The sequence below is a fragment of the Alligator mississippiensis genome, chromosome 8 (assembly GCF_030867095.1).
Source record: "Alligator mississippiensis isolate rAllMis1 chromosome 8, rAllMis1, whole genome shotgun sequence".
Lineage (NCBI taxonomy): Eukaryota > Metazoa > Chordata > Crocodylia > Alligatoridae > Alligator > Alligator mississippiensis.
Window position 1 is genome coordinate 56,252,374 of NC_081831.1, and position 25,738 is coordinate 56,278,111.

Consider the following 25,738-nt stretch of genomic DNA (forward strand, 5'->3'; position numbering starts at 1 on the left):
CCTCCACAGAAGGATCATGCACCAGCTGCACTGGTCCTGTGTGGAGGGATCATGCCCCAGCAGGGCTGACTGTGCATGGCTGGATCAGACCCTGGCAGGGCCAGCCCTGCACAGCGGGATGGGGCTCTGGCCGCATTGGTCCCACATGGAAGAATTTGGCCCTGGCCACGTTGGCCCTGCATGGCTAGATCAGGCCTTGCCTGGACCAGTGCCATGCACAGGATCAATTCCATGGACTAGCTCCAGCCTGCAGGTTGGAGTGTGCCCTAGATATCAAAAGTTTGGGAAACCCTGAGGGCACTCGCTGTTCAAGTGCTACAGATAACACCAGTCACATCTTAGATACACATACAAGGTAAAAGAAGATCCTGTCTAGTCTGGCAAGAGGCACATTTGGGATTGGTTTATACCTCACCACATTATGTCAGTAGTCCTTCATCTGCCTGGCCTTCAAGCCACCTTGACATATTACCTCAACAGGGATCTTAACAGAATGATGTCTCAATGATGCTAGCCTCCGTGACATCTTCCTAAGGTGGGAGTTCCTCATAGTGGACCTATTTGAAACATGTCATAATTCAAATGTTGGCTTGAGACAGGATGTGAGCCAAGACTCTCTGACAGATGTCTTTCTTCTCTTAAGGATATTGGCTCTAAATTATGCCTTTCTGCCAGTCACTATAAGTTTCAGAAATCTCAGAAAGCTGAAGCACTATGCAGACAATGTCATTTTACCAATCTCTTAGCAGGACAAGGTGGTTTTGATTCTGTGATTCAACAGGGATTCCAAGACATGAATTAGTGGGAATCTTTTTTAGCACTAAAAATATTTTGGGGAAATAGTGGTGGTCTGAGCTGATGGAATATTTTCACATCAGACAGTACCACCTGAAAAGAGGGGCAGTAGATGCTGTCAGATTCTCAGAATTGTGAATCTTAGTGCCAAGAAGGTCAGTAGCATCAGTAGTAAGTTAGAAACTGTTTGTGGTGATGATGTCAATACTGAAAGAACTGATGCCAATGAAGAGAGTCCCAATCTCAATATTAAGAAGTGCAAATGTCGCCAGAAGGTGATGCTACCTGGTCTGTGCCACAAACTGCATGAAGTTAGTCTTTACCAGGTACTGAAATATGAACAGTGGGGTCATTTTGTGTACCAGAGGTACTTAATTCAGCCCCTGGGCAGCTCTTAATTGAGGCTGATCTGAAGCAATGTATTACTTCTTTTTCTTTTTGCTAGGTGGAAAGAGCAATACTGAGTCCTGTCTCCATTAGTAGACAAAGAGGACTTGGAAAAAAGAATAACAGAAGAATGCTTGGAAGAGGAAGAAGTCCTGGAAACACTTGCAGAGCTAGTACTACCAGGGCAATTCTTGTTTACTCAGATCAGAAGCATTTTCAGTATGTGTCCAGCAGCAGAAGTTTGGGGCATGCATCAAACAAAATGGCAAACCAAACATGTCCACGTCCAAGGGAAAATAAACACTTACAGCATGTGATTTCATGAGCAGTGCAATGTTGGGATACCCAAAACAGCTCTGGACTTACCAGCGTTGGGCACTGGAAACAGCACAGCTACATTAACACAGCACTTTCAGCAAGGCTAATTAGCACTGGGAGAGCACCATGCTAAAATGGCTACACTGTTTTAGTATCTGAACTAGTTAATTCAAATGGAGTGTAGGCTCTGTTTACATGACCCTGCGTTGTGCTATGTAGGTGAATACGTAATGGCTATCACTAAACAGTATAGCTGTGTCACATCAAAGACAATATTTACATTATGGAAATGTTTTATTTAGCATTAAGAGCTGAAGAAAACTAGTTCTGGGTGGCCAAAAAAGTAGAAAAAAAAAAAAAGTTTCCAAAGGGAAAAGTAGCAAAAAATCCTACACTAATGTAACTAAGTACTAAACTAGCCCAAGGGAAGAACCTACAACTTTAAATATTCAAGTGTGCAAGAGAGAAACACACTGCATACTGTTCTGCCTCACAACCACAGACAGTAAGATAAAACAAAAAGGCCAGTAAGCCCTAATCTGCCTTTTATCCCTTGATAATGGGGAAGGAATGGGAAGGCACTCAGAGCACATGGATGGCTAAACAGACAGCACTGGCTGTATGATTCCAATGCTGAACAATCCTGGGGCTCAGTGCATCAAGAGTAGAATATATGTGCTATACATGGATGCTTAAGAAGGTAAAAGGCATCTCTGAATATAAGGATTTCCTTCAGTACCAATTAAACAGATGCTAAACAGTAAGAGGCTGGATATTTCCCTTTTTATTTTAGAAACATATATTTCCCTTTGGAATTTCCTGGGAATATTGCTCGACAGCCTCAGAAATTCTCAAGGTAAAGTGATTTAGCAGACTCTGTCTAGGGTCTCAGTCCAGGATTTTTAAAACTCCATAATAATGAAAGACAACTCATTATCAAAAGTATTATTTATACTTCATGCAGTCAATGAAAATGTTTTGTTGGCCTTATTCATTGTTTATTCCCTATTATATGATAGAATATGCTATAGTTTAATCTCTCAGAAGAGCCACTAATGAAAACTGAGTGCATATAATCACAGAAGAGTCATAACAACTTCACAATAAATATGAATGGGATTTAAAAAAATAAAGTATATACACAATTTATAAAAGTTTTTTTTCCGAAACTTAGCTTACAACCTGTTAATGTCATGTGAATTACTTCAAGATGACAACACGTATCGGCATAATTTGGAACCTTTTGGTACTTCTCAAAGCAAAGGCCAGGGGGTTAGAACAGCGATGTTCAACCTTTTCCCCAGTGGGCTGGATGGGCAGTGCCCAGTCCCTCTGTGGGCTGGATCTGGCCTGTGGCCCCAATCCGTCACCCAGGATGGGTGCAATGACTGGGCAGAGGGAGACAGAGAACATCCCTAATCCAGCTTCATGGAGGCCAGGGGGTGTTACCCAGTCCCATTTGGCTGTGTGGATGAGGGGCTGTGGGAATTTGGCAGTGGGGGAGGATGGTGGCATTAATGGCCATGGCTCCCCCTCTACCAAATTTTCTGACCAGTGGGGAGCCCCATTGGCCAGATGCTGTGGCTGTGCCGGGTACATTTGGCCCACGGGCTGGAGATTGAGCACTCCGGGGTTAGAACAAAGAGACTAATCATCAAAATGTGTGTGCAGGGGGTGGAGAGCGAGGGGGGAGGTTCTCTTAAACAGCATCAGGGACACACATATACAAAAAGCCAAACATAAACATTTTAGGGTGGAATTAGGGATTTAAACCAGTAAAAGTCTCTTACTTCAGCATATATAAAGATCCACATTGTACATCAGAAAACTAGAAATTAGTATTGAATAACATATTATATTAAAATATGATTTGTGTAGATAAAAAGCACCTTAATCATTTTCATTAGATTTTAAACTAGAATGTCTGTGGTCTAATTTCAAAGTGACTTTGACCACAGCTTGTTTTTCTAATACAGTGGCACTGTTATTCAGTCATTACACAAAATTTTCAAATGCATAAGAGTTAACAATTGCTAAAGATTTCCCCCCTAATATTTAAGATGCAAATGTTGTTATATAATAACACATTAAAGAAGTGCACCTATATAACATCTTACAGCAAATGCTGGCTCTATAGTAACATTTGTTAATTCTTTTACACTAAATAGAAATAAAAGCATCTCAAACAGTGAACTGAATAGGTTAATTCAGAGTTGTTTTTAATTCTTTTAACTTCAGACATTCTTCCTTTTCACCCTCCTTCCCCCTTGTTATTTTTGTTTTTTAAATGTCTCTTATCTAACAGAATGGAATAATGGTCTTTAATCTTTTTGGCAGGATCAGGAGTTCATTTCTTCAGCCCACTGAATTCAATGGATAATTCAGTGCAAGTGTCTAATGGATATGTGGTAAGGGCAGATCTCTAAAGGAAACAAATACACGCTTTTTAGATATTAAAGCTTTCTAGAATCTGCCAGTATTCTGAATTTCCCCTGTAACATTAGTCACTACAAGGACACTAGGAGCTGCAGATTGGCAGCATGAAAAATGATAGAATTCTGAAGAATTCTGGAGAGCACTAATGTATCATGGAGAGAAAAAATTCTATTCTTGGGCATTACTTTCCTTTGGGTCTTTTTACTAAAAATACAGTTTGGAAATGAGACCACAGAATATACACAGGATGATAATGTGCTTGCCTTATGGCCCAGATGTGTATATTGTTGAGAATGTACAGAACTTAGCGAAGATGAAAGTGCTATAGGAATAGTTGCTATATTTGTCAGCCAAGTTGCATGGTCAATCTGTGGAGCCAACTCTACAAATCTTTTCTGGTGCTCAAGTCAACTCAGAAACTGTTCTAATATGACTGGGAGATGAGAAAGAAAGATAGAACTTCTGTTCACTCTTGACACTTTTCTCCCTTACTTCCTTCTTTGATCACCATATTAACTCTAATACAGAATGTTAAATATCTTCTAGGTACAATCTCTGCTCTGGTGTCACACAACATTAATGTGCCATCCTCAGATATGCTCCTTCCTCTAATAGGCATTTGAACTTCTGGAAAATCTGAAGAGATGACATTTTGGATTTTTACATAGTAAACTATACATAGGATTGATATGCTAGCGAACTGCAGGTCTAGTTTCTCTTCATTTCTGAACGTGTGGATCTCAGTTCAGAATTATACTTGTTACTTGACATCCATTATTCTTTGATGTACAATCAAAGAAACTCTGTTTCTAAAGAGTTCATTTGGTGGTTGTGTTTGTCTGTTTCCTAGCTAACTTTCAAGGGGTCAAATCCTGGCATCCTTAAAGCGAATAGAAAATCTCTCGTAGCTTTCAGTGAAATCAGGATTTCATCCGCAGATGCCATAAAAAAGAAAAGGGTCATGTGGGAGGCAAATCGAGGCCCCCGTATTGAAGGAGGGAGTGGGGCAGGGGCTGGGGTAAATGGGGCCCCAGGGTGGGTTGTGGGAGGGTCAGAGCCAAGGCAGCTTGTCCAGGGGCACAGGGGGCTCCTGCCACTGTGTGCACCCCCAGGGCAGGCATGGGGGGCATGTGTCCCCATGATCTGTGCGCAGGGTGGAGGCAGGCTGCCGCTGAGCGCTGGGGCTCTACATCCTGATGCCTCTGCCCTGGCAGCTGTGCAACACCATCTGCCTGCAGTGTACTGGCTGCGCTGAGGCTCCTGCCCGCTGGGCAATGGGAGACACGTGGTGTTGTGCAGCTGCTGGGGCAGGGGCAGTGGGGCACAGAGCCCAGTCCACAGTGGCTGCTACCTCTGCCCTGTGCATGGAACTGGGTACCACGTGCCCCCCATGCTTGCCTAGGGGTGCACGCAGTGGCTGGACCCCCCCCCCCGCACTTTCAGACAAACTATCTGGGCTCCAACCCTCCCACGACCTGGCCTGGGGCCCCATTCACCCCGGCCCTTGCCCCACTCTTTCCCTCATCATGGGGGCCTCGATCTGCCCCTCCATGACCCTTTCCTCCCATCTACACACTTACCTACTGGGTGCTGCTCTACACATGGCTGGGCTGGGCTGAGTTCCTGGCCACTTGCAGGCTCCAGCTGCTTGTCTGTGTTTGTGCACACCCCTCCCCCCTGCTATAGCCACTCAGAGCCCACGCCTGGGCTGATCTGCGGTCCTCTGTGCTGCCAATGCTATGCACAGGAGTGAATGCAACAGCAGGAGCTGCCCTTCCCCCATCCCTGTGCCCCCCCAAACAAACTGCTCACGACTCCATCCTGCGCTCTGCTGCAGCTGGGCAGCACCTCTTGCCCCTTCACTTCAGCACCCAGGGTGGTCATCCCACTTGCCCCCCCTCGCTATGGCACTGGTTCCTGCTGATCAGTGAGACTGCTGGGGGAGCTTCCAGCATGCCTGTTTTGTACTGGGGATGGGGGGTGTTCAGTGATGCTGGTAGCATGACCGGTCTTGGTACTACACAAGTTTTGGCAGCAGGGTCCCCACTATCTGTCAGATTGCTGCAGTGTGGGCCATCAGAGAGCCAGTACTCTCCCTCCCTTTCCCTTGGAGGAAAGGAGGGAGAACAGAGGACTGTGGGATACTGGAAGTCCTAGGGACCCCAAGAGAATCGTATAGCTGTTCAAGCTGGTGTTAGAAAACTTGAGAGAGAGAGATGTTCCTGGTTGGAAAGTTCAGATTTTTTCATGGAAGAGCTGCTGTTTTCCTGTGAATAACATATGCTAGCTTTTTGTCCTGGGTGAAAAGCATTATATCAGCATAATGGTAATGCCTGTCCATACACTTGGTTTAAGAGCCCAGAAATCTCTGCAGTCCCAAAAAAGGACACTCTTAATATAGGCCTTTAATTGCTTTTGCAGTCACTGGATTTTTATTGCATTTTGTGACTTAGGCACCTAGGGCATCTTTATATGTGCATTGGGGTTGGGGGGGTGGGGGCACTTTAATTAAAGCGACTCTAATTCCTGCTCTTATTAAAGCACCTGCAGTGTCTCATGTATACAGCATCCTGAGCTTTGACGAGCTTTAGTTAAAGTGCCTCAACCACCATTTTGAAGCATGGGGATGCTGAATACATGAGATGCGGAGGCTGCTGGAGTATGCTAATTAGCACACTCCAACAGACTTGATTAATCAAGTCCATTCTGATGTGCTGTAATTACAGTGTTGGAGCAGTGTCCCCGCATGTCTACAGGCACCCCTAAATTCTCCCTATATCTCATTTGGGTGCCTATGCTATCATTCTGGATTTTTTAAAGCCCTCTTTGGATCTTTATTTTATATATATAAGACATATATGATTGTACAGCTTAGCACACTAGGATTCAGTCTTGGAGCATCTTGGCTGGGGGCATCACTACAGAAAGGATGTGGATAAATTGTAGAGAGTCCAGTGGAGGAGAATGAAAATGGGTAGGGTGCTGGGGCACATGATTTATGAGGAAAGGCAGAGGGAACTAGGTTTATTTTGTCTGGAGAAGATAATACTGAGGGGGGATTTAATAGCACCCTTCAACTACCTGAAGGTGGGGTTCCAAAGAGGATGGAGCTGGACTGTTCTCAGTTGTGGCAGATGATAGAACTAGAAGTAATGGTCTCAAGTTGCAGCAAGGGAAGTTTAGGTTAGATATTAGAAAGAACTTTCTTACTAGGAGAGCACTGGAACAGGTTACCTAGAAAGGTGGTGGAATCTCAAAGGTGGTGGAGGCTTTTAAGACCTGGGTAGACAAAGCCTTGGCTAAGGTTGATATAGTTGGGGATGGCCCTGCTTTGAGCAAGGGGTTGGAATAGACGACATCCTGAGGTCCCTTCCAAACCTAATTTTCTATGATTCTATGATCTATAGAACTATGAAGTAATACAACAAAAACAGCAGATGCACAGAAAATAGCTTTTTATATTAAGACTTATCTAGTCTCTGAAGTGCAAACATTTAGATCAATTTTTGTTCCAATTAATTTTGCCACAATTCAGAAAATGTTCTCTGTCAAAGTATATAAAAGAGATATCTAGTGATAAAGATTCATTTCCAAAAAATAGATTTTTTTCTGATGACTAAAAAATATTGTTCACTTTGAGGCTTTGCTCATTTTTCAAAACACATGGCGTAAATGTGACTCAAGTTAATGGCAGCAACACATGCTCTGAGGGAAATAAAGATTCCATTATCTTCCCAAGGAAATGCAAATGAGTCAAAAGTAATTTTTCTATTAGCATTCCACTTCCTGTTTAGACTAATACTGATGACAGGAGAATTAGTAATAATAAAAACACAGGAGACTGAAAGGTCAAATGTTAAGGAAGGAAGGGTCTATAGTTAAAATTTTTAAACTGCCTTGTTTGCATTTTGACTAACTGGAGTGAATGAAGTCTTACACCAGATGTGATCAATTCCAAAATTTCAGGGAATGTTCTAGGTATCAGTAGGCAGAATCCTGCTGATTTTAGTGAAAATCAGAAAACTAGAAGGGGGAAATTGGGAGACAAACAGAGGCAGATGACTCAATTTTTTCAACCAAGTCTATAGGTGTCTATAAACAACTAGTTGATATCAGATATTAACACCTTACACATAACACCAACAGAGTTTCAAGGTTGACACTCTGATTGCTTTAATTCCCAAGAAACCTTGGAAGCTCAGTAATTTAGTTTTGAACTATTTTCACTGCATGTCTTGTAGGCACATGGCAGGGCTTAAGAATGCAAAGGGAGTAAATGTCAGAATTCAGATCCCTAGAGGATAGTTGTTTGCATGTCTTATCAAAGATCAGGCAATGAAAGACCATATGCTATGCCTGTCAGGCAGCTACAATGGAAAGCCAGAGGACAGTTTATCTCCTTTGGTTATATGGTTGCTTCTCCCACAGGACCCAAAATTTTGTGTGATCACAGGACACTGTGAGACGTTTTGACAGATTTGCATATATTAAGCCTACATGCATGCCTATGTGTATTTCATCTCCTTGAGACACAGACTTTCGTACCTCTGCCTGCACAAAAGCTGGTTTTATTTTTTTCTTTTATGCACTTTTTTATTTCTAAAGCATGAGCAAATACAGCACATACCTTGTGCCATGCAAGGCACATGCTTTTCTATCCTATTAATACTTCATGTCTAAAATACATAATCAACATCATCCATATTTTGCATATGGTTTAACTATGAATCACACAGAGTTGCTATGTCCTAATCTAAAAATACTTATTGATGTACACTATGGGCACATTTACACGAGACACATTAATGTGCATTAGCTTAATTTAATGCACATTATGGGTGTGCATCTATATGTGCACACCCTTAATGCACATTAAAATTGGTGAGATTAGGCTATTTGCACCTAAATTTGACACCTGCATTTGCATGATTAGATAAAGCTCATTAACAGATGTGAAGATGTGATCCGGCACTAACTTTAGTTCCAGGTCTGCCCAGCCACTAGGGACACATGGCAGGGCTGCAGGGACTTGGCACTAACTTTAGTGTGAAGCTTCTGTACGTGTAGATGCCTACCAAAAATCGTTTAATGTGCATTAGCTTAATGTGCATTAAATTTAGTCATGATTAAATGCGACTAAATTTAGACACACACTATATAACTAATTTTAGACCAAAGGAATATATGCCTATATTGCTTTAATTTAAAGAAACATACATGAAGATAGCAGGTAGAACAACAGCTCCCTATATAAGGACATTCTGGAATAGACTCAAAAGACAACAGGGGAAATGATTAACTTAGTGTAGCCTATGTCCTATCTTCAGGAAGATGACAGGTCCCGTTTAGCTAAGCTGGAAGTCCAGAAGTCAAATGAACACTAAAAGGAGATGAAAAGCCCTTCACATATGAGAAAGTGTTGGGAGATCAACAATTGGAGGCTGTTTGGGAGACCAGGGTAACAGAAAGATCTTGTAGAAGCATGAACGATACGTGCCCCCAGAGGCTGGGGGGGCATGGCAACCACCCGCAGGCGGCAGTGGTGGGGGCGGCAGCATGGCAGCAGCAAGCACAGGTGGCCACAGTGGTGTCGGTGGTGGGTGGATATTAGTGATGCCACTGAGCAGTGGTCAGTGACCACCTGCAGACACTGCTGGCAGTGTAGGCAGTGGCCAGAGGTGATCGTGACTGCCCGCAGGCGCCACCAGCAGCATTGGCAGCTCTTCTTTCAGGGGGTGCACTGCCAATCTCAGGGGATGCACGTGCACCTGTGTGCACCCCCTATGCGTTGCCAATGTATGGAGGGGTATAATAAAGTTCAGTCTTCTCTCAGACTGAGTGAACTCATAAGATAAGCCTGAGGGAAAGGCAAATATGCAAACACAAGTTTATTATTTTTAAGACATGCTTTCTCCTAAAGGCTTTGGTCCTAAATTAATGTTTGTTTTAAGAAATCTTATAAATTATGGGATACAACTGAATGAAACAGAACAGGAAGATGTAAACCTAAACTGGATTTGCTGAGATAATCACGGCAATTAGCAAGGGGAAAACAGCTCAAGGCTTGGTTTGAGACTGGGAAAACAGCATGATTCTATCCTGAGGAAGGTGACAATTATAGGCTTGAAAACTGAAAGATGGCATCACTGAAGAGATGGGGAGGTGCAATACTCCATATACTTGGTGATGGAGAAGGAGTCAATTCTGGAATGCCCTCAGTCACTGCAAAGAATCAGAAGGTGATTTTAAATTCATTTACTTGATTATTTAGAAGATGATATGTTGCCAACAATTCTGCTAACTTGTCTTCTCCCTGCACTGACTGGGCACTGCTAGAGATGAGAAAACTGACCCTGAAGAGTACCACCTAGGTCCTGGTCCTGACTTGCTGGGAATGCAGCTTGCATGCTCCTCAAAAAGGAAAGCCAGAGAGGTGAAAATGAGTTGCAGAAGGAGGTGGTTTGTGTGAAAGCATTCTGAAGTATGAAGATATGAGAGGATGCATGTATAGATATCCAAGATTGAGGGGACTAGCTGGTTACAAAAGACTGCAATCACACTGAAAGAGGTGGACTAACTGGCTTCTGGTTTGGGAGAAGTCTGGCTACTGGCCATCTAAGCAAAAGGCAGTACACTGACTACTTCTAGGTCCCCTAACCATTAAGGTAAACCACTATGAAGTTGTAGAATCAAAAGAAGAGGAGTAGAACCCTGGAAAAACTTAGGTTCTTCTGATGAAGAACCTAAAAAGCATCCTTGAATATTAAATTGCCAACCTAGTGATCAGGTCTTTAAATTAGATTCAAGACAGTCCATGCCAAAAGATCACAAATTGGTGATAAAAAATGGTAACCAAGTCAAAAATCTGAAATCTGAGGGAGGGGAGAAATTGCAATAAGGTCATGGGATAAACAAGAAGGAAACTGTGGGGCAACATGTCAAATGTTTTGGATGTCAGTAACATTAGGAATCCAGGGACTAAATAGGAAAAACTAGCAGTCTTAATACACAAACTATGACTTAATTGGCATCACAAAGACTGGTGGGATGGAGTTCAAGATTGAAAGACAAAGAAGGGGAAAAGGAGAAGCAGGTCTAGGGAAGTGATAATTCCCCTCTATGCAGCATTGGTGAGGCTGCAGATGGAGTACTGCATCCAGTTTTGGGCGCCGCACTTCAAGAGGGATGTGAACAACCTTGAAAGGGTCCAGAGAAGGGCTACTCATATGGTTGAGGGCCTGCAGGTAAGACCCTATGAAGACAGACTGAGGGACCTGAATCTCTTCAGCCTCCACAAGAGAAGGCTGAGAGGTGATCTTGTGGCAGTCTACAAACTCATGAGGGGCGGGGGGGAGTCATCAGGGAACACTGTTTACTAGGGTGCCCCTCGGGGTTACCAGAAATAATGGCCACAAACTGAAGGGGAATAGATTTAGATTGGACAAAAGGAAGAAATTCTTTACAGTAAGGGTTGCCAAAATATGGAATGGGCTTCCAAGGGAGGTGGTGCTTTCCCCTATCTTGGAGGTGTCCAAGAGATTAGACAGGCATCTGGCTGGGGTTACTTAACCCCAGTGCTCTTTCCTGCCCGGAGCAGGGGGTCAGACCCGATGATCTACCAGGTCCCTTCCAACTCTAGAAATCTATGAATCTATGAGGAAGTGCAGTATGTAGACACTGAAGTGATAGACCTATTGAAAGTCCCTGTGGGGAGATGAAATGAATAATAAAAGGGGGATTTCAAATCATGGATCTGCTACCCACTACTAACAGGAGGCAAATAAGGCATTTTTTCAAACAGTTAACATAGGTTGGTAAAGATAGGGGCATGCTAGCAATGGAGAACTTGAATAATTGGATATCCATTAAAAAATCAATATGACAGGATAGTGACTGTCCAATAAGTTCTTAAAATGTGTTAGGGACAAAAGTTTCAGAAGGTGGAACTATTTACTTGGGAGGTAACTAGTTCAGATTTCACTCTGAATAATGGGGAGGAACTTCCTGGGAATCTGCACGTTGAAAATAATTTGAGTGAAACATTACAAAATGCAAGCAGTGGGCACGTCTACACATGCCCTCTACTGCACGCTTGTTACTGCACAGTCAGTTAGTACTTTAACAAGTACTAAATGACTGTATAGTACCAGCGCTGATAGTGCACGGTTATTGTTAGAGGCTATGTTGCCATAGCTATGAGCTACAGCAATGTAGCTGGTCACTATGGAGACTTGGCACTGGCATCACAGTTTGTGCCTGTGGTATCTGAAAATGTACTGATACTTATCATCGAGCCATCAAAACTGCACAAGATTTATATAAGGGTGGTGTCACATGTTCAGCTTAATACCTACTAAGTGCATTTGAAATTCAAACAGACACATGTCCAAGCAGTTCAGCATGTATTAAGTGCCTTTGTGGCATTGCAAAATTGTTTTCTTTTAAGAGATGGTTGTCTACTAACCCATACTAAAATTAATACATCACAACAATCCAATGATTTGAAAGTGTTGCAAATGGCCCTGTGAGAAGGCCCGAAGTAACAGTAACCACAAATTTTTGGACTTACATGTTCCTTCCTCCCATTTCCTTTAAAGTCACTGTAACTCTTACTTGTAATTTGGCTCGTATTTCCAGTGTAAGCTCTTCAGAGCAAGGATACTACCTTTACAACGGGTTTGTAAAGTTGCTAGGATACTTTGGGTGCATTCAGTAAAATAGTAGGGCTGTACGAAATTCCATCAGCAGTTTCATTTCAACGCTGTTTTGACTAATTTCAAGCTCGAAACAGAAAAATCAAAATGAAATGAAAGGCTTTGAAACCGCCTCAAAACACATGAGGGTAGTTGAAATGTTTCAGAAGTTTTGAAACGTTTCAAGTTTCGAAGCTTGGCTTGCTTGCAGTTAAAGAGAAACTAAGGTGAGGGAGGGGAAAAAGGGGGGAGGAACTATTCTGATATTGACATGTGTAGCTGGCCAGTGACTGTGCTCCTTCCCTGAGGTCACTTCCAATCCCAGTGCCCCGCGGGAGGGACAGAAAAACAGCATAAAAGCATTGTTTGAACTGAGCTTTGTCTGTGCCTTCACACTTACAAGTGACACAAGTTTTGCTCTGAACAGTTTGAGGTGCAGTTTCCCAGAAACCCCTGCATCTTGACAGCTGGCAGGCTTCATGGCCTCAGCAGGGGCTAGCAGGCCTGCAGTTTTCACCCTGCTGTGCCTTTACACGTACACATTTTGCTTTCAAGACTTTGAAGTGCAGTTTCCCAGAAACCCCTGCACCTAACTCCTTGAAACTTGGCAGGCATCATGGCCTCAAAGGGGGCTGTCTTCCCTACATGTTTCATCCAAATCAGGCAAGAATTGACCAAGTTATAAGCAGTTTCATGCTTCCCCATTATAGCCTATGGGTGAAATGTCGAAACAGCGTTGAAAGAGTGTCAAAACAGTGAAACAGTTTCGACGAAACGGAATGGTGCTTTTGAAACAATACAAAACTTGAAACAAAACTGTCCCATCAAAACAGCCAAATGGAAGTTGAAACGAAACGGTGCTGTTTCGCACAGCCCTAAAAATAGTAACACTAGAAGTATTACCAATAAATCACAGAAAACTAAAAAATAATATATGTAGAAAAAGATCACTACCATTTTCATTTAGTCTCACACAATTTATTAAGCAGCTGCAATTTATTCCATATACTTTCCATTGCAACTCTGATTAAATATTACATTTCAGTCTCAAACTACAGTGAGGTACTTAGGTATGGTATAGTGCTCAATATAATGTACAGCAAGAAATAGGAGTTATTTTAAAATAACTGATTTTGTATTTTGTGCTCTAGTATCTTCTCCCCATTCTCAATATTTTCTTATTTTACTTGCAGCTAAAATCAGTCAACAAATATTTCACTTGTTATTTTCTCAAGTGTACTATTTTCAGCATTTCTAAGGTCATGTATATGTGTTTGGTCGAATAAACATTTACGTAATATGTATAGCTAAATAGGACATATGTCTTACAAATATTACTTCTTAGTTTTCCTTGGAGAGAGAAATTATAATTGACTTTCCACACAGAAATAGAAGGGTAAACAGACTTGCCCTAATGAGCTCATCTATCCAAATACATCAACTCTCAGCAGCCTGCATTTCTGCTACTGTGGCTGTCACAGTTGCTGGATTTGTTAAGTAAAATCACTCATGGGATAAACTCTAAGTATTCTCTCTGATTTGATAATTTGACATGATTCTGTTGATCTTGTTTCATGCAGTGTCTACTTAGATTTGTCAGGCCAGAAACACATGAATAAGCCCTAGACAGCTTAAAATTTGACAAGTGAACCATAACAATTCATGCTCTCTTTGTATGTGCATCTCTTTTATGCATTTAATGGGAAAAATTTAACTTCATTCTATCAACTGAATGCACAACTATGACTTTTTAGATGGAAGGTTGCCGGCACAGTTAAGCCCATTATCTCTGTAGGGGAAATCACAGCTTTGGGAGTGGAGAAAACATCATTATATTGTACAAAAATTAGAGAACCACAGAGGATATACTAAAAGTAATGTTACAGTAGATTGTGAGTTCATATACCCTCTCCCCCGCAGAAAAGCTTCTACAACATTCATATGGCAATAAATTAATTTGGATTCCAATAATATTATTGAAATTTATACATACATTATGGCAGCAATCAATATGTGCCATGCTTTTTAACTATTTTTAAAAAGTCCTAATCTGTGCTGCTAAGTAACACCTTGGACAATTAAATAAAATAGAGTAATATTAAAAATCAGTTTCTCCCCAATTTTCAGCTTATTTTTGAATTTCAGTTTAATTAGACCCAGTCAGTTTTATTCTGATTCTCATGCCATACTGGTGCTTTTTAAATATTTTCTTTAAAATATTTTGGTTCAGTTATCTGACAAACAGTTTACATTTTAATAAAAACAGCATTCACTAAAAATAAAAGCTTACATCCTTCTCCCACCTGATGAAATAATTTGTTACCCTATTTTAATTTATTCCATCAAAATTTCATTTTGAGCTTAAGTTGTTTGAAAAGTCCTTTTTAAACTATTGTTGGGTATGTTGTTTTTCTTTATGCTGACCTGGAACTGTCTTAGTTGACTCAGAATGCAAAAATCCTCTGCGGTTGAAGTAACTACATGTTCCTTACTTATTCATGCAATTCCTTCACAATGATTAAGGACTACCTAATCCGCAGAAACTACCTCCATATTTCGTGGTCCCAGTACATCAGGTGCCATTTTCATGGCAGAGCATGGTCACCCCCCACCCCTCCCCATGTCTTTGATTGGCTGAGGAGTGTTGGAATTCCTGCCCTCCTCAGAGATTGACAGATGGCCTCTGGGCAGGGACAGGACTTCCAGAGGCCCTTGGCCAATCAGAGGAATGGGGGGCTTTTCTGCCCCTCCCCAGACAGGTGGCCATCTGTCAACCTCTGGGAAGGGGTGGGATTTCCAGGGCCCCTTAGCCAATCTCCCTCCCTTCCCTGGGGCTTCCTGCCCCTTTTTTGTTTGCAGCTGCCCTTTTTTTTTGGTTCGCTGCCATTATCATGCTTTTTTTAAATGGTCCTTCAGCTTTTTCATAGGGAGCAGGATTTTTCACAGGGTTTCTACAAAATTCACAGTTTCTGTGAAAAGTGCAAAATCATTAATTTTCTAGGTCCCTAACAATGATGTTCCTAGGGTATCTTTTTTTACATAGTCACTTTCTGTTTTTTTTCCCCCTGAGTTAATTCCTAGTTAACTGGATGTGTACTCCTTTATGCTGATTGGCTTACAAAATTACTAACCATAATAACTTCATAGTTACCACTTAATAATTATAACCAAATAAACATAATGCTGTTCTCTGAATGGCTATTATAATAGTTCAGCTCGATTGTTTACTGTACTCAGAAGTTTAAAATTTGAAAGATACCAACTCAGATTACTTCCTTCAGCTGAAGAAGCAAATATTTTGAAATTTGCATGTAAAAGAAAAATGTTCAGAAAACAATGTGAAAAAGCTCATATTTTTTATTTTCTTCCTTCTTGATGCTGCCTTAGCTGAAGTTGATTCGAATTTGCTGTTAACTGATCTATATGCAGAATAATCAACTCATCTATTCAACAAAGCATACTTTCCAGATATATAATATATTATTATTACTGTAGAGTGCACCTGCCAGATTTATATGTTTTTATTGGTTTTAATTGGGTCCTGGGACTCAAGAATCCTGGGTCATCTTCCTAGTTTTTCTCTTGATAAGATGTAATACTTCAGACAAGTGACCTAAACTCTTTGTGTCTCAATTTATGCAATGTACTAGTTACCATTTGTGTGATCCATTCCCCTTTACTGGATAACATTAGATCTGCTCCTTTTTAAACAATCATTTGGTTTTCTGGTGTCTGGCTCATTGCTATGAGAAGAGGAGTGTGAAGGAAGATAATGTGGCATGACATAGATCCCTGGTGAAAACAGTGGTCTTAGAGAAAACACAACTGAGTGAAATCAAGACTTACAGGTGATGGACAGTAGTATTGATAGCAATTTTAGATAGTAGCTTATCTGACCCTATGATTTCCTTTGCATTGTAGGGTTCTATTCTTTCATATATATGAGACCAATAAGTCTTGTACTGCAGTATGATTAAGGTAGTACTAATGATACTTGGAGTTTTTCAGACTTGGATAGTCTCCACTTCCCTCGTGTCTGGTGTTTGAAATGAGAGCTAGGTGGCCAAACCATAATCCAAACAAGAGGAGATTACATTGTTTGTGTAGAAGGCTGAATTTTAGATGCACTTCAACTCAATTTATTTTTGTGGGTATAGGTCCTCATTTACATCTACCTGTATTAATATGTGTAAGAGCAATTCCCATTTTTAAGATATGTAAATTCTCTGTGTGTAGGTGCATCAGATTTTTAGACAATGAGGCTCAGATTCAGTTACACATTTTAATCATGTGCCTACTTTTCATCTGACAAATAAATCCACTTAAATCAATGGAACTACTAACAGATTCATGGGACCTGCTAAATTAGGACTATAAATAGTAAGGTGCTGCAGATAACTATGTATGAAAAAATATTAGCACAATCAGCACAATAGATTGCACAAGGCTACAGCCATAAGAAGGGAGGCAAAAGCTCAAATTTTGTATCTGCTTCCATATCTTAAAGAATTAAGTCAATAGGATTTCACAGTTTAGGAGACCTGTGGATCCTTGGTGCTTATGGATTTCCATGTAGCAGTAATAGTTAACTGTTTTTAATACATTAACTGTCCTGGCTTCCATTTCATTTGTGGGTGTAATTCAAGGTGTTGGAATTAATTTAAGCAATCTCTGCAAGATGTGGAGTTTGGTTATCATTGAAACTACATATCCCCTTGCATTTTTCTGTTCAAATGACATTAGCCATGGCACTGGAACTGACAGTTCTCAGATTTGTGTAACTAGGAGAGGACAGATGTTTTCAGTGGAAATTTACTTCCTTCATCAACTCAGCCAAGTTAAAGTTAGTTAATGTGCAATTCAGCAATAAGTGAATCATTTGCCCAAAGAAATATTTTGAGGGACTGAGATTTTTTTTTCTAACTGGGCAAGAGGTCTGAATTTGCTGAAGCTGTTTTGCTTAAAATCTGTTAAGCTGTTTAACACATAATTTTATGAATGTACTTAGTTGCCTTTAATAGGCACATTTTAATATTAGACAAATGTAAGCTATTATTATAACACTACTAAAAGGTGCAATGCATGCAGCATGAGGAAGGAATAATTCTCATATTTTTCTATTATTAGAAACTAGAGTTTTGATAGTGGTAACATATTACGTTCAATGTAACATTATGATAGATTAAATATGTTAGCATTTATCATATAGTGGTTCAAGTATGCTCTTATTTATTCTGATTTATTAAATTTACAAAACATGTTTTGACCCCAAGGTCGACTTGATTTGTACTGATATAATTTAGGGCAGAATTTGATCCAGTATGTTCATTATACAGATTTATAGTAAGTTATGTTCTGAATATGCTGGAAGTATCTTAGCAGAAACCTTATGTAACACGAATCTCATTTCTCCTAAATTTACTAGTATTTCATATCTTTAGGTGCTAATGAAATGTAATGGCTAATAAAAGAGCACTTAACAGAAACTTACCTAAATAAATATATTTTAATGTCATAAGTTAAGATGATTCATGCATCATGCAATCTGCTTGCAAATGTAAAAGTTCATATTGTTTAGTGGCCACATCCACATGAGATGTCTCAATGTGCAGTAGGGTAATTTACTGTGCAGTAAGTGTATGTGTTTACACATGTGCGTGCTTAATGCAGAATAAAAACCCTTAATCCTGCATAAATTTGCTACTTGTAAATGCAGGTAGCAAATTTAAGTGGGATTCGTTACTGCACAGTAATGAATGTGTAGAGGATACCTGGGAGCAAATTTGTTCCTGGGTTTGCACTGCCACTAGGGAGCTGGCCCCAGGCTAGCCCTAGGGCTCTGGGTTAGGAGCCTCTCCTGCCACAGGGCTCAGCTGCAGGTCCGGCACCCCCTGCATGAAGCAACTGCTCTCCACCAGGCCCGGCAGGCAGGAGTTCTGGAAGATGTGGGATTCATAGGTGCTGCCTGCCCAGCCAGCAGGCATGTGTGTGAAGGCCCCATGTTGTTCCATGATGGCCTGGAGCACCATGCAGTGAAAGCTCCTCCAATTATAATAGGGGTGGTCTCCATGGGGTGGGCAGGTGATGGGGATTTGGTTCCTGTCCAGGGGGGTCATGCACACAGAGCACAGTGTCTACCAGCATATTCTGGCGTGTGCTGCACACCTCCAGGATAGCCTTCCCAGTAGTAAACCAACTGCCTAAGCCAAACAGGTGGCCAATGTACCACAGGCTGGCAGGCATGGCCAGCTTGAGCAAGGCAAGGGTCAGGTGGGTATCCAAGGAGAGGGGCGGCCACATGCCAGTGTCCTGTCCCTCGAGGTGGGGCCAGAGCTACTCCACAAGGTCCTGGAAGGTGGCCCAGGTCAACCTGAAGGTCTCCAGCCACTGCTCATCATCCCAGGTGTGCTGGACAATGTACTGGCTAGTCCTGGCTAGCCTGGCGGGCCCAGAGACAGAGGGGTGGAAGCCCAGGATGGGATAGGTGGCTCCAGTGGTGGTGTCCAGAAGCCTGTCATTGGTGTCCCTGCTGACAGGAGCTGCAGGGAGGCAGAGTGGGCAAGGCAAGAACTGCTGCGTGCTGCTCTTATGTTGGGCACGCTGCTCCTAGGCAGGGAAATGGCTGGCCAGAGAGCAGCAAGCAGGGCTGGCTTTTGAAGACGGTTGCCGGCTGCTGGAAGCTGCAGCCAGAGCCTGGAGCTCCCCCCAGTGGCGGCAGGGGCCCATTGCAGGGCTGCAGAAAGTTTGGGGCTGAGAGCAGCAAATCTGCTCCCTTCTGTCTGCATGTGTAGACACCTGCCCAGGAATGTTTACTCCAGTGTAGTTTACACCTGAGTAAACTGAGCCTGGATCAAATTCATGTGTAGCTGCACCCAATACGTCTGTAAATTCTGATGAACTGTTCTACAAGTAGCATAAGTTTCAACATGTCATGAAAGCTTCAGGAATATTTCCTATGAATACAAAGAGGCTTCTGGGAAAGAACACGTATAGGCACCAAAAAGCAGTCTCATAGGACTCCTCTGCTGATTTGAAAGAAAGGTCACTTCTTAGACTCCTTTGTTTTTTGGCTTGCTTTATCCCTTTTTTTTTTCTTTTATACTATGGCTAGGGATGGAAATTAAACATAAACTGGCATAAGTGATGGGAAATCAGTCCAAACCTGTAACAGAACAGAGCTTGTAGATGTGGGGGAAAAAATGATGTTTTACTTTACATTTGGCATGGTCCTGCACTGACCCCAGCATACGCCCAGAAGAGGCAGTGCATTAATTGGACCTGGCTTCCTCAAAGTCTGTATAGATTGGGTGCTTTAGTGGGGCTGCTTCGGTGGTTTTATATAATAGCTGATTTAATCAGCTTTTAGATAAAAGTGCCAAAAAGCCCTCCTGAGGCACCCAATCAATACAAACAACAGAGCTGGGTCAAACTAACGCACTGCTGCTTCTTGTAAAGCACGTTCCCCCCCAGCCTGTCAGTGCTCCAGAATTTTAGTGCACATATGCCAGCTTCAAAATGGTAGAACCCGGTTTAGGATAGACCTGGATCAATGTGGTATCAGATTTAATCAGTTTAGGTTATACTGGTCCATCAAACTTCTGTTCCAGATTCCCTCCCAACTCGTTAACTGATAGTCTCCCAGCATCCCAGGATGGTTTATGGCCCCCACTAGCCCCTGCCTTGCAGGGTGGGTAGGCTAGCTTTCACCAGTACTCTGCTGCTTCAGCCAAGCCAAATTGGCCCTGCCCCTAGGCTGCCAGAGTACTGAGGCAGCAAACCCTCTTCTCCCCATTTCTGCATCCTACTTGGGCCTGTCTGTCTGGTGAGCGGGGCTTGGGAAGTGAGAGAATGGAGCCCCCACCCTGTCCCTGGCACTGGGTGTCCCCTGAGTTGGGGTCTGCCAGCTGGGGGAATGCCATGGCCATTCCTTCCCCCATTGGCAGGGCCAGCTGCACAGCCCTGCCCCCTGCAAGTCTCTGCCTCTGACCTGCAGGAGGGAGAGGAGAATGAAGGCCCCTGCCCCAGTCTCAAGCCCCTCCCTTTTCCCCCCCCAAGGTGGGCCTACACCAAACAGCAGGAAGTTTCTATGGAGTGCTCCCACCCCTGCCACCCCGTGCAAGCCCCTCAAGCTGCCCAACATGTCATACCAGAGCCTGGCACCAGCAGCAGCTGCCAAGAAGCACTGCGCATCCTGGGAGCCTTGTGTCAGGCAGCGGAGCTTCATCCTTGCTTCTATGGAGTCGGCCTGGCCAGGAAGGGACAGGGAAAACAGCTCATGGCATGGGGCTCCCCCAGCTGGGCAGACCCCACTTGGGGGGGGGGGGGGGGCTGAGACCAAGGCAGGGGCTCTATTCCCTTCTTCCAACTGTAGGTCAGAGGAAGAGACTGACGGGGGGCAGGGCTGTGCAGCCAGCCTGGCCAGGTGGGGGACAGGGCAACCCTCCCCACAGTACAGGGCTCCCCCCAGCTGTGCTTGGGTGCCCTTAGTAATGTCTGGTATGCTGGGAGGTGTGTAAGAATGTCCCCTGCCTTCTGTCCTTGGCCAATGCAGGCATCTGCCTTCTTCCCTAACCAAAGACTGAATATGAGTTCAGTTCTTTAATGGTGCAGTTTATGAAGCTTAGAGAAACCTGTGAAGATTGGATTGATTCTCCTTTGGGCTTTTTGACTGTCTGTATTTAGTCTACATCTCAAAGCTGGGTCCCTTTCTGTGCAATGTATTCCTTAGGGGGTTCACATAAAAATAGGCAAGATTTCATATAGCAATTATTTACTTGTAAATAACAGAATCAGGTTGGAATTCTGCTTCTTTATAGGTGGATTTACAACAGAGTGCCTTGGGTGCAGAGTTCTTTTGAAAACTGGAGCTTAATTATGAGAATGGGAGCTGCTGAACGATTTTGAAAAATCTGGCCTTCATTTAGGAGCTGGGCTTATTTGAAAATTAGGCCCTAAGGAGGTAATAGCTACTTGGCTCTCACATGATACAGACAGGAATTTAAGGAAGGGGTGTTTTATTTTTCCGTGGCTGAGAAAGACAAAAGGGGGAAAACAGCCTTTGGAGACAGCAGCCAATATTTGTCAGGTGCATTGTTTTATTTTTTTGTACAACTCATGAGATTCTATGCTTCAGCAATAAATTGAGGCCTTAGGGGAGGACGTTCAGTGGACACAAGTATGACAGTCTCTTTACTGAGCTGTGAAATAGCTATCCAGTTTTTGAGAAGCCAGACCTATTCAGCTTCCCTGATGATAAGGATTTTGCTGCACTTTGGGGCTTTCAGCTGAGAAACAGTCTTCATTCCCTATTGACTTCATCTCTCTCTGTATCCTTTTGTGAGAAAATGGAAGGTCTCTGATCTTCTAGGACTCACCCACTTGCGCATATTTGAATAAGGGGAGAGAGATGCGAGGAGCAGGTTTATCCTCTCCTCAGTTCCCCCAGGATGTGTGTTCAGAACCTTATTTAAAGGGAACAGTGCACCATGTGAATATTTGTGTTTGAAGTCCTTAGTTGCACAATCATTTACTTAATGATCACTTGCTACTTGGTGTGTCATACTCACCAACGGACCAGAGGGAGCAGCTCCAAGGGCCCAAACTAACCTGTGGGCTGTATGTTTGACATCTCTGCTCTAGTCTATTTGTAAGCCAAGATCAGGGTCCACTTACACTGTAAAAGAGGCCTTAATGCGGGCACATAGTTTAAGTTGGTAATGAACCCAGCACAGAGCTCCTTTGTAGATCATACCTGCCAGGCAAAAGAATAATATGCACAAAGTGCAGGACCGCCAGATGACTAAACTTCACTGGTAAGCCACATTGATTCCTGACTAAATACAGGAGTAGGAAGCCTTGACTGAGCCACAATTATAACCTGCCTGGCCACTTCTCTCACACATCCTATACAGGATGTGTGGCCTAAATTTTGCTGGTAACCTTTATGGATTCAGTTCAGAATCTTCTAAATTTGAAGAGATGTGTCTCAATAAAATGAGATTTTATGCTACTAACGTGCAGGGATTTACCTTCAAAAATTCAAAATGAACTTTTAAAAAATGATACATCATCTTTCAAAGCTTTACAAAGTTGGATATTTGTTATATTTTTATATGAATACAGCAGTTTCAAATGCGTTATCAGGAATTAAATTGCAAATTATCTCCATGTATGTGATAAAAAGTCATATTGCTCCCTTATTGTCTACTGCAAGTTTATAAATTTCAAGTAACCATTCCTTTCAAGTTATAGGTTGTCTTTTTTAGTGTTATTGGCATTAAATGCAAATATATAACACAATGTTCCCTGATATCCCTAAACAAGCACGGCTTTTAAAATCAAAAGGATGTATACTACTGGTTTCTCTAATTGGAATTAACATAGAAAACTTTTATATTAGATTGATCACTTTATTTGTATGAATGCTCCTAATAAAAAAGCAGAATTGCACTAATGCCTAAATATCAAGTTTATTGTTAGCTTCTTTACATGTATTAAAACCTATAAATCTGATACACCTGATATGATAATTAATTTTCAAGCATATTTGTTTCATGAGGCTTTTATCACCTTATGACCTTCTGAGTGACCAAGATAAGAGAGAGCTGATTAATTTAATTATTAATTCATTTCTAAGAACACAAGTGTACTCATGTAGATCTGGCAAAACAGCATGTGAGCATTAATTTTGCAAAGCAAAGTCTGGCTGCATCAAGCAACACAGCAGGAAAAATTCATCAACAACAGAACAACTGTGTGCTGCAAGCAAGTCAGTTGTTACCAAGTAGTACTTAGCACTTTCAAGAATGTAGGACACAGTATTAAAGGGAAATTGAAAAAGTGTAGAAAAGAAAAAAACTAAAATTAATTGCTTTTCAAGTAAACAAATGCTAAATTTTGAAAGTGAGAACCTGATGTAAAAATAATTGCCAAAATGAAGCCACATGCCATTGAGGGAACTGGATGTATTTTCCATGACTAGATACAGAAATGCTGTTATCCTGTTCGTCAAGTTAGAGAATCTCCCCAAAATATGCTCAGATTGGCCCCTCCGCCTCCACAGAATTTCCATTTCTATGTTATAGGGACTGCAGGAGTAGAGAGTGACTCATCTATAGCATTGTGCTTCCTTGCCTTGTATTCCCTTATATTCCTTTTTTGATGGTGAAGGAATATTGTTGGTGGGATTGGTATGTTGTCCCCCTACTGATCCTATGGGCAAATCCTTTCTTAGACAGATGTTGCCTAAAAAGCAGCAGTATCTTGGGAGCATCATTTTCCTGGGGCAGGGGTCATGCTGGGAAGGCAGTGGACAGAAGAGAGCTGTTACAGTTCAGCAGTCCTTAGAGACCAAGCAGGGAGCCCTGGAAAGAGACTGTGACATGGGTAGAATGAGGATTTTTAAAGGGGGCTGTAGGAGCAGCCACTGGCACTGCACTGGTGACTCTACCCCCTGTTCCCAGCTTCCCCTCCCTTGGTGGACATACCCTACAGCAGGAGCAGCAGCAGGGGACTTTTTTAAAGTCCCCCAATCAGGTAAGAATCTTCCCTCCTCTCCTTGGTCCTCCTTTCTTTCCCCTGTGTTCAGTGCCTGGAGGGAGGGGAAAAGGGGAGGGGAGGCTCCAGAAGGCTTGAGTGGGACTGCACAGGGCAGGAGCAGCTGTGGAGTCCCCCCACTCCAACCTTTGGCTCTGCAGGGACAGAAGTAGCAGTGAGCAGTGTAGGCGGGGATAGGAGGAGACAGGTCATGCTACAGAGGGGAAAGGAGGAGGAGAATTCTTAGTTCCTTCAGTGTCAACTGTAACGGGGTTACATCTGCACCACTGTGCAACCTCTGGATATGCCCTTTGATAGGGAGTACTGTACAAACATTTAAAAACAGAAGGCAATCATCATTTCAGCCTTGAATAAAGCAGAGCTCAGCCATGCTCCTGGATTTGACACAGACTATTTGAACAATTTCTGTCTAAAATAACTGCTTTTGCTCTATATTCTTGGTAAAGCTAGTTGCCAGGATAGACCTTGTAAAAGAAAACTTGATAAAAGAGGACCTCACAAGAGATGGTAATAATTGTTTTTATTTTTTTGCTATTCACTGAACCGAGATATAGATGGAATATTCCATCCAGGAAGAGCACAGACCAACTGCAGACTTCCTCAGCCTAAAAAAGGGTGTTTGTACCTGAAAGCTTGCAAAGAAGAATTTTTCCAACTATTTTAGTAAGTCTAATAAAAAAAAATCAGATTTACCCAAAGAACCTTGTCTGTTTGATGCAGGTGCTCCAGGTCTATGGCCCACACTGGGGATAAGCAGCTTTCTAGCATAACCTAGAGCTGTCACAACACTTGACTCTAGCTATGATCATACCTTTAGCTGTAACCCCATCCCAACCAAGAACATGTGTATAGAATGACTATAAGGAAGAAATGGCATTGAATCAGCTATGCTAGTTTTTGTTCCAAGCTGGAAACTAGTGTAATGGACCCAATAATTCTCAGGTGAGATGATTTGCCTGCTTTGTGATGTGGTAAAGTATTAGAGGAGTTAAATTACAATATTATTATCTATTAACAGGTATTACTTTTAGTAGAAACTTGCTGTTAGGCTCAGAACATGGGTAGCACTAGGGAATCTCCCCCTGCTTCTTTAAATGAGTCTTAAATTTCAACTGCAAAAACAAGAGCAGTGAATTCAGGTTTTGAAGTACATTTGTTCCACAATGGCATGCAGTGGTTTTCCCTACACAACCCTATTTAAATCTTGATTGTTAAGATGAGACTTGAATTTCATTCTTAATACCAACAAAAACACAGCCTCAAACAGGAAAACAAACACACAAAGACCATCTGGTTTACTTACAAAATTTGGAATCATGCTGGGAATTAGGAGAAATATCTTGAAACAGCAGAAAGTGTAACTTACAAAATGCACTAGTTCAGTTCCTCATAGGAAAATTTTGGCATATTAGATTTAGAATCAATTCTATTCATGTCAGGCATATGTTTTTAGTTATGTTGCCTTTTTCTTTGTTAATATAAATATATGCATTTTTTTTCTTCATAATTTATCTGCTCTTGTAACTGCTAATCCTCTACTTGAAAGTGCAACC

General features: G+C 42.1%; 1 protein-coding gene across 1 annotated transcript in view; it reads right to left on the reverse strand.

Annotated features, from left to right (window-relative positions):
• LOC102572005 (connector enhancer of kinase suppressor of ras 2) overlaps positions 1-25,738 on the reverse strand; it is a 116,052-nt gene that overhangs the window by 16,520 nt on the left and 73,794 nt on the right. The window lies entirely within an intron of this gene.